Source organism: Eublepharis macularius, chromosome 16 (assembly GCF_028583425.1).
Source record: "Eublepharis macularius isolate TG4126 chromosome 16, MPM_Emac_v1.0, whole genome shotgun sequence".
In the NCBI taxonomy this organism is placed as follows: Eukaryota; Metazoa; Chordata; class Lepidosauria; order Squamata; family Eublepharidae; genus Eublepharis; species Eublepharis macularius.
The window spans coordinates 19892959-19900746 of NC_072805.1; the positions used below are offsets into that span (position 1 = coordinate 19892959).

At 44.7% G+C, this 7788-nt stretch overlaps 1 protein-coding gene across 1 annotated transcript in view; it reads right to left on the reverse strand.

Moving 5' to 3' along the window:
- The window catches only part of RSPRY1 (ring finger and SPRY domain containing 1), a 39479-nt gene extending 31962 nt beyond the window's left edge, over positions 1 to 7517 (reverse strand). The window contains exon 1 of the mRNA XM_055000788.1: positions 7377 to 7517. The gene's annotated coding sequence lies outside the window, so the exon portion shown is untranslated. The remainder of the gene's footprint in view (positions 1 to 7376) is intronic.
- Between the last annotated feature and the right edge of the window lie 271 nt (positions 7518 to 7788).

The following is a 7788-nucleotide window of genomic DNA, read 5'->3' on the forward strand; positions in this document are numbered from 1 at the left end:
AATGACTGCTTGGTCCCATGGAGTGTTGCTATTTCAGGATGTACAGGGGAAAAAATGCATAGAACTAGCTCAACTGCATGTGTGACTATTTCCACTGTTGTGAGCCAGACTCCCCCCCCCCTCCTCCCAGGTAACCTGCAAGGCTACCAGTATAAACAACCTAAATGGCTATAGTGAAATGAATTTAGTGGCTTCAGCAGAATTCTAGATACCTCAGTGTCATTACGAAAAATATCATAAGACCTCATGATTGTAGGGGAAATCCCACTGATACTTTCAAGGCACATTTGTGGCTTCTTCTCTGGCAACTCCTGATCCAGTCCAATGACTTCTGTGCCTCTGCTCTGACAGCTGCTTTCTGCCATATCTTCTTCTGATTACTAATTCCAACAGAACTTCTGTCAACCCCCTCCCCGAATAAAATAATCAGCAAACTCGCAACAGAACACGCACACATCTTGTTAACAAGTGGGACAATTCTCGTTGCAGAAAATGTGCACCTTATCAGTGCAGATGCCCCCACCATAGCAACAGTGTACTGTATATAGAAAATTGCTTGGGCCCCTTCCACACTACAGTAAGATACAGAACTGTCAACAGAACACTCACTACCATATTTCTAACCACCCTTTTCCAATACAGTTGAAAACCCTTCCTTTTAAGGCATCTGCATAATTATGTCCATATAACTTTCTATTTCAAGCCATCGAGTGGAGGTGGTCAGCAAAGAATCTGGATGGAAACAGCTCCAAGCCCAGTTGTCGCTATAACATATAGTGAAAGAATCCACTACTCACACCCTCAAGTACTTTTGTTACCATCAACTATAATCAAGCTCATGATGGGGAAAAGTAGTATGTCTCCTTTGAATCCTTGGCAAGAACCCAGAACTGGATGCAAAGATGATTTCAACCATCAAGCTACTTTTTAGTTTCCATTCCAAGCCCAGCAATGGTGGTATGCAGTGACCCGGTTTCCCCCTAATTTGCCATAACTGGGGGTGGGGGAGGGACGGGAAGACACACAGATTTTGAGCATTGGTGCTCCCAAAGCTATTAAGAGGATTTTGTTTGCATTCCAAAGAATTAAGCAATTGTGGGGTGACTCTTTTCTGTTGGAGAATGTCCAAGTGAGAACCAGATTTCAGAGTCTAAATAGCTGCCATAGTGGAAAAGACCAGTTACGCCTATTGTTCTGTCACACCATACCAGAAGCTTCCTTGTACTATATTACTCTATATTAGTAAAGCAGCAAAATATGTTTCAGTTTGATAGAAAGTAAATACTTCAGTTGTCTCAGGGGGAAAAAAATGGAAAGTACCCCCCCCCCCCTGCATGGCTTCAAAATTTCTGGAAAATGTACATCTCCAGTCACAATTGTACTGAGACTGCTAAAAAAGGAATACATTTGCAAACCCATGACTGCGGAGGACTCAGTAATCTCAAACTGTAGATTAACAGTGCAATCCTAAAATGAGTTGCTTCTAATTTTCAACATATGGCGTTTGCTTGGCCCATATGTCCACAGGGACTCCCAAGACCTTTTGCAAAATCTCTGTCATCAGGGGAGCTATATAAAACCCAGTTCCTGAGGGTGAGGCACAGTCACTGAAACGCAACCAAGGTGGAAACAGGCAGGTAGGGCAAGGCTTTGTTCTCAGGAGAGTCATCTGGAGAAGAAAGCCTCAATGACGACTTCTGACTTTCTTCAATATAAAGGAATGATTATCACCTCTCATTTATCTAGGCAAAGTAAAATACTGCATGTAGGAAACACCTCTGCAGTGAGCATAACATCTTCAACTTTGAGCGGACTGTTCTTGCTAACAGGGAGCTAGGAACAGTGACTGTGAAAGGTACTAGCTCTCCTGAGCCTTTGTACCATACAAGCCTGACCTACCACAGCACCTGTATCAGAGACAGGCGTTTTGCTAGCGAATTCTCATCTACCTTCCTTAAGAAAAGGCTACGTATTTTCTATTCTAATAAACCTAACAAATTCATCTATGTTAACAGGAAGATACACCTGTGACCATGCAAGTTATGGGCTCAGTTTTTACGAACCCCGCAGTGTGACTCCATGACCATCAAGAAACAAGTGGACCAGGGGCATTGCTTATTGTCCTGCAGACTGGCAGCAGTATGGCATCTGCCCACCCACACAGCGCCCAATGACAGGCATTAGTGAGGGTGACTACTGAGCTACTCAGAAGCATTCGTATGAATCTGGGGAGCCGCAAAAACGGCATGGTACGTATTCAACTCCACTGTGCTAAAGATCCCTGTAGGGTAAAGCCTCTTGAACTGTATAATGGCAAGTGGGAAACTGGAACTGTTGAAGGGCTCCCAAATAAAAGTAAGGAAGACAGAATTTACAGTTCAACCAAGCCACATTTGCTTCTTCAGTTATCACAAGCAGAGGGATACTTTGAGGAGTTAAGGCTGAATGCAAGACTTTTTTTTTTTTAAAAAAATCTAACTAAAAGGAATATGTTGCTATGGCAGGTGCTAAGTAAAGATGGAAGCCTTTCTAGGCACCTAAGGTCTGCAGAAATATATAAAGTAGTTAAAAGACGGTGAAAAGTGACAGTGATAGAATATCACAAGGTGTGCAGCCAAGCACTAATGGCCAACGGGACCTCTTGGGCTGAAGCATTCCATCGGATCCACCCACCCACCCAGAGAGTCAATCAATCTTAGTTGCAGTTGTGGAAGTTACCAGACCTTTTTTGATATAAGAGGCCTTGGTAAAAAAACATCAAAATTAATAAGACAAGCTTATGGGCCAGTTCATGTAGTTACACCGCAAGCAATGGAAGGGGCAAGGACTTCAAGTCAATAACTAAGGGCTGTGGTCTGAGGTCATTATTTATACACAAGCATTGCCCATTTGCATCTATTTCCTGCAGTCTCTACAACCCTAGTAAACAAACAAACAAAAAAGTGCGTGGAAGAATATGTTGCTATATGATCTGTACACACACACACTCACACACACACACACACACACACACACACACACACACAAAATAAGATCCCTGCCAAAGAAGTTCAGGCCCTCCTGTGCTGGGGCGCTGGAGTTCTGCTTTCACTATAGCAGCATCCTAATTACAATGCTTCTGTCTTCCATTTAGAAATAGGTGCCATTCATTTATATGGGAGATCATTAAGAGATGCATTCAAAACCACCACTGAGTAGTAACTTAGATTGGTTCCTGCACCTGCTGACCATGAGCATTGGAAAAAAGCCCAAACACCTCATCTTCATAATCTATTTGCATATGTCCATCCTGGTTTCATGTTCATATTCACGCATGACAGAACTGAGTTCTATACAGATATTGACTCAAGAATGTGATTGGTGCTATAAGGCCATTACTTGTCATTTTTGATTAATAAAAGAGGTGCCCATCTTTAAAAGAAAATCAGAGAAGATCTAAGCAAGGTTGACAGATACACACCAAAGAGGATCCCAAATGGACCATACAGCAACAAGCTTCCAAGCCTACAAAAAACTTCTCTTCTTCAAGGGAGAACAGACTGAAGAATTCCACAAAATAGGAAATCTTCTTACTCCAACAGTATCTTGCCTAGTGAGAAGCATTCACTGGAACTGTTTTGTATCATATCTGGCAAGTAATCAAGGTACAAAAATACCTGGTAAAGTATTAGATGCAAGAAGACAGTCATCTCTGATGCATTAAAAAGGAAGCTGCAAGTGATATTTTTCCCATACCAGAACTCCCAAATTTTCTGAAGCAACCAGTGCAGCCTCATTTTCATTACAAGCATGAAAATAACAGGCAGTTCTAAGGTACATTTGTAATTTTAATACATAAAGTAAACACAGGCAGGCATGCACAAGACACTGCTGGTAAAGAAAACAAGAACCTTGGAACCCTTCCCCCATTCTACGACAGACTCCAAATAGTATTAACCTCTTCAGCACCAAGAAGAAGAAGAGAGCACCACACTGCTATTTCCAACTAAAGGGAGGAGTCTGTCGCTTTTTCTCTCAAATTAAAATTTGGAAGTACATACACGTCACATGGGGTGGGCAATTTTTACTCTTACACATTGACAATAAACCCTTCTGGAGTAAGAGTAGAGCACCACCACCCCGCCACTTCCTGCATGAATCATAGCTCAGGGCGTGCCTCCAAACTGGAAGGAAAGAAATCAGGAGCAGCAGCTCATGCAGAGATGTAACAGATACTTCCTCAGACAGCAACTTATCCTGCTGTCTCTTAGGAAAGATGAAATGATTCAGTCACATCTGATGCAGATGGATGGTACCTCCTTCAATGGATGCCAATTGGAAGGTAAGAGTAAATCATGCAGTAACTCATGCAGCTTTCCCTGTGGGTGGGTTTGGGCTCACAAGTGCATTTCTTGGGCCACACAGTTTGGGGATTACTAATCTAAAGGGAGAAGAGAATCAGGGCACATAAGTGTTGTGACAACCCTCACCTAACACTCCTGCAAGGTGGTAATGTCATTTCCCCCCACCCTTCTATCATTTGGGGAGGGGAGGAATCACTCGCAAACCTTCTCTGTAACCTCATCTTATCTCTAGAGGAAGAACCTACCCCTCAGGGCTTCTTCGCATGCCATTTCTTCCATCATTATGTTAGTTTTACCTCAGCTCTCGTGGAATTTTTTACTCATGGTAAATGCACCCCCAGGGTTTCACCACCCATCTTTGTCAACTCTGGAGAAACCTCATCTTCAAGGCACGTATTTTCAACATCATACAGGCAGCTAGTAAACAAGCTTTTAAGTACTCTTTCACCAATACAGTAATAGAATGGGGAAATTAAATTTTCTCCCCGATGCTGAAAACATGACCCTAGCTGGCTAAACGCAGACAAAAGGTAGCAGCACATTCTCCTTCTAAGAGAAATATGCACCTTCATCAATATTCCCTTCACTGCCAACTGACTTAGCACAGAAACAGAAGCTAACAATAGTTCAGTTTCTTACTCTCTATGCAGGTCTGAGCCAGTCAGTGGTAAGGTGATGGTGTTCAACTTACTTACAAGGTTTGAGAATGCATCTCTGACTGTGTCTGCATAACACGAAAATAAAAAAACTGAAACAAGATCTATGGGGAGGAAGAAGCCAAAAGGATGGCACCTGTGAGGTATGGTTCAAAGATGAACAGCCAGAATACAGTACATCTCTGGAGAGACACTTCACCAAGACTACTTAATGTATTAGCTATCCCTGAATAGATTCCCAGCCATCATTCTGGCCTAACAAAATCAATCTAGATTGAAATGATAAATGACTGAAATTATCCTGAAAGTCTTTTTATTAGATCATACTGCCTACCTTACCCCACACTGGAAGCCATCTTATCCAGTTGCAGAAGAAATACATACAAAAGAAAGTCTTGAAGCACCTTAAAAACTAACAACCATATCATTCCTTAATCTTCTGTGTGTCAGAGCTCATATCACCAGATGCTCTGACCCTTTAAAGCTTCTGCAGCCATCAAGTGTGTTTGCCTTGAAACAGGAATATCAATTTTGTTTAATAAAGCAGCCAGTTAAACAATCAATTTTAAACACTTAAACATTAAGAAGCTTGGTGTCTATCCCACGCATGTATTTATACATAACAGCTCCGCTACTGATTTTTGTTAAGAATAATTCACATGTTAATTTGCGCCAATGCCAGTCTTATGCACACACAATCAACTGTAAAGCCAACATTGGAAAACACGTTCTGCAGAAAAAACATGTTCTGCAGGCACAGACTATCTCCGAATGCACAGGTACACCTTTCACCAGTTCTCTACCCAGTGGAAAGCAATTGAATGCTTACAGAAATACCCACAACATGCATATACACAAACATACAGTCAACGAATCCTTACAGCTTAATCATTTAAATATTTAATGGTTTACAACCCTGCTTCAGATGCTACATGATACTCTCCTTCCACTCAACAACAGAGGCTCAAGGCAGGTAGACAACACATTTTAGGAAATTCCACCCTTAAGCAAAAATGCTCATCAAATACCACAAAAAAAAACCCATTATTGCAAAGGGGTGTTTTACCTGCTGCCTCAAATACAGCAAGGATTTTGTGGCTCCCTGGAGGAGGCAAACATATTTATTATAGCATAATCTTTCGTGAGACAAAACCTATGAGCACCTGAAGAGAGGGTCTGGCTTACAAAACACTTATGTCCAGCAAGAATGCATTAGCAGCAATAACCTAGTAACACCTTAAAGACCAACCTGTTTATTGCAGCCCTCGTGTCCATGTTCCCCTCTTCACGTGCTTGTGGGCCCTGGCTCCCAAAAGCCTTTGTCCTGGTCTTTCAGTGCCCCAAGGCTCTTTATTCCCATCATTGTTTTATTTAGCGCACTTGTATCCCAACTTTCCTCTCAGGAACACAGGGACAGGGTACAGAGCTCTTCCCCTCCTACATTTGATCCTCACAATACCCCAGCATGGTAGGCTGAGGCTGGAAGAGAACGCCTGGCCAAGAGCACAAACCAAACCTGCACCTCTGCAGTTGAATGCAACACTTACTACACCACAATGGTTGTCATTTATTATCAGTCAGGTCTGTAGCACTTCAAAGCATCCTGCATCCCATATGCTTCGTACACACCCTCTCTGTTACCTGCTTTATAAGCCCAAGGCACATACTCTTTTTATGAGGAGGAGGAGAAGCAGTCTTGCCCACCAGCTGTGAGTACAGCTTTGGCCACCAAGGATCTCATAGCCTTTTAAAAAAGGTGCCCAAACCTTTCCTCTGCCACCCTTTTTTAGGTCCTTTTTGAGCTACAACCTGCACCTGGGACCAGAAAATCCCAGACCTCTTGGCAGAGACGTTGGTCACTTCCTGCCCACCTGCATCATTGCAGGGAGAGAAGAGGGGCGTGTATTCAAAAACGGAACAAGGCAAGGCAACCCTAAACGGTTTTATTTTCCAAGTCACAACTGGCTTATCATCAATTCACGGCGGCGGGGGGGGGGGTAAATATTTTGCTAGGCAGAGACTCTTTAGGTTGCCAACCTCCAGGCGCCCTCCCAGAATGACAAGGCGGATCAGTTCCCTGGAGGAAATGGCAGCTTTGGGGGGCGGACTCTACGGCATCGCATCCCACCAAACCCCTCTTCCCCAAATCTCCGGGAATCTCCCGAGCTGGAGCTGGCAACGCTACATGCTATGCACAAGCTAGGCTTCCTTTCCTTCCCCCGAAGGCGGGGGGCTGCTTCTTTGGCTCCATCAGGCTTCGGCCTCCCTCAAGGGACACGGGGAGCCCCCTCCCCTTTTCCCCTCAGGCTTGCGCCCTCCCCCCCGATATCCTTTCCTCAGGCGCCGCTCCCCACAGCCAGCCCCCATGTTGCCTCACCCCCTTTTTCCTCCCCTCAGTCTGCCAAGCCGGAGGTCCAGCGGGAGGCGGCGTTGGCGGCGCGGCCCCTTTGTGCCATCTTTCCCTCAGGCAGCGGCAACGCGGCGGGCTAGAAAGATGGAGGAGGCCCCAAGGAGCCCGCCCGCTCCCCGCGCGACGGCTCCGCCCTCTTCCCCGCCAGGCGGCCCCGCCCCCTTTTCTTTCTTTCCCCTCCTTCCCTCGCCGTATCCCGGGGCAACTAGCCACACCCCTTTCCACGGTTCAGCCCCTGAGAGGCCGCGCCTACCCATTGGAAGGGCGGCCCAATCACGGTGGACGGTTTCCACCGATGGTCCAATCCTCAGTCCGGTTTTTAAGACCGTAGGAGGGTTTTGTTTGTAACCGAAACGACGGTTGGCCAAAGAGGCGAGGA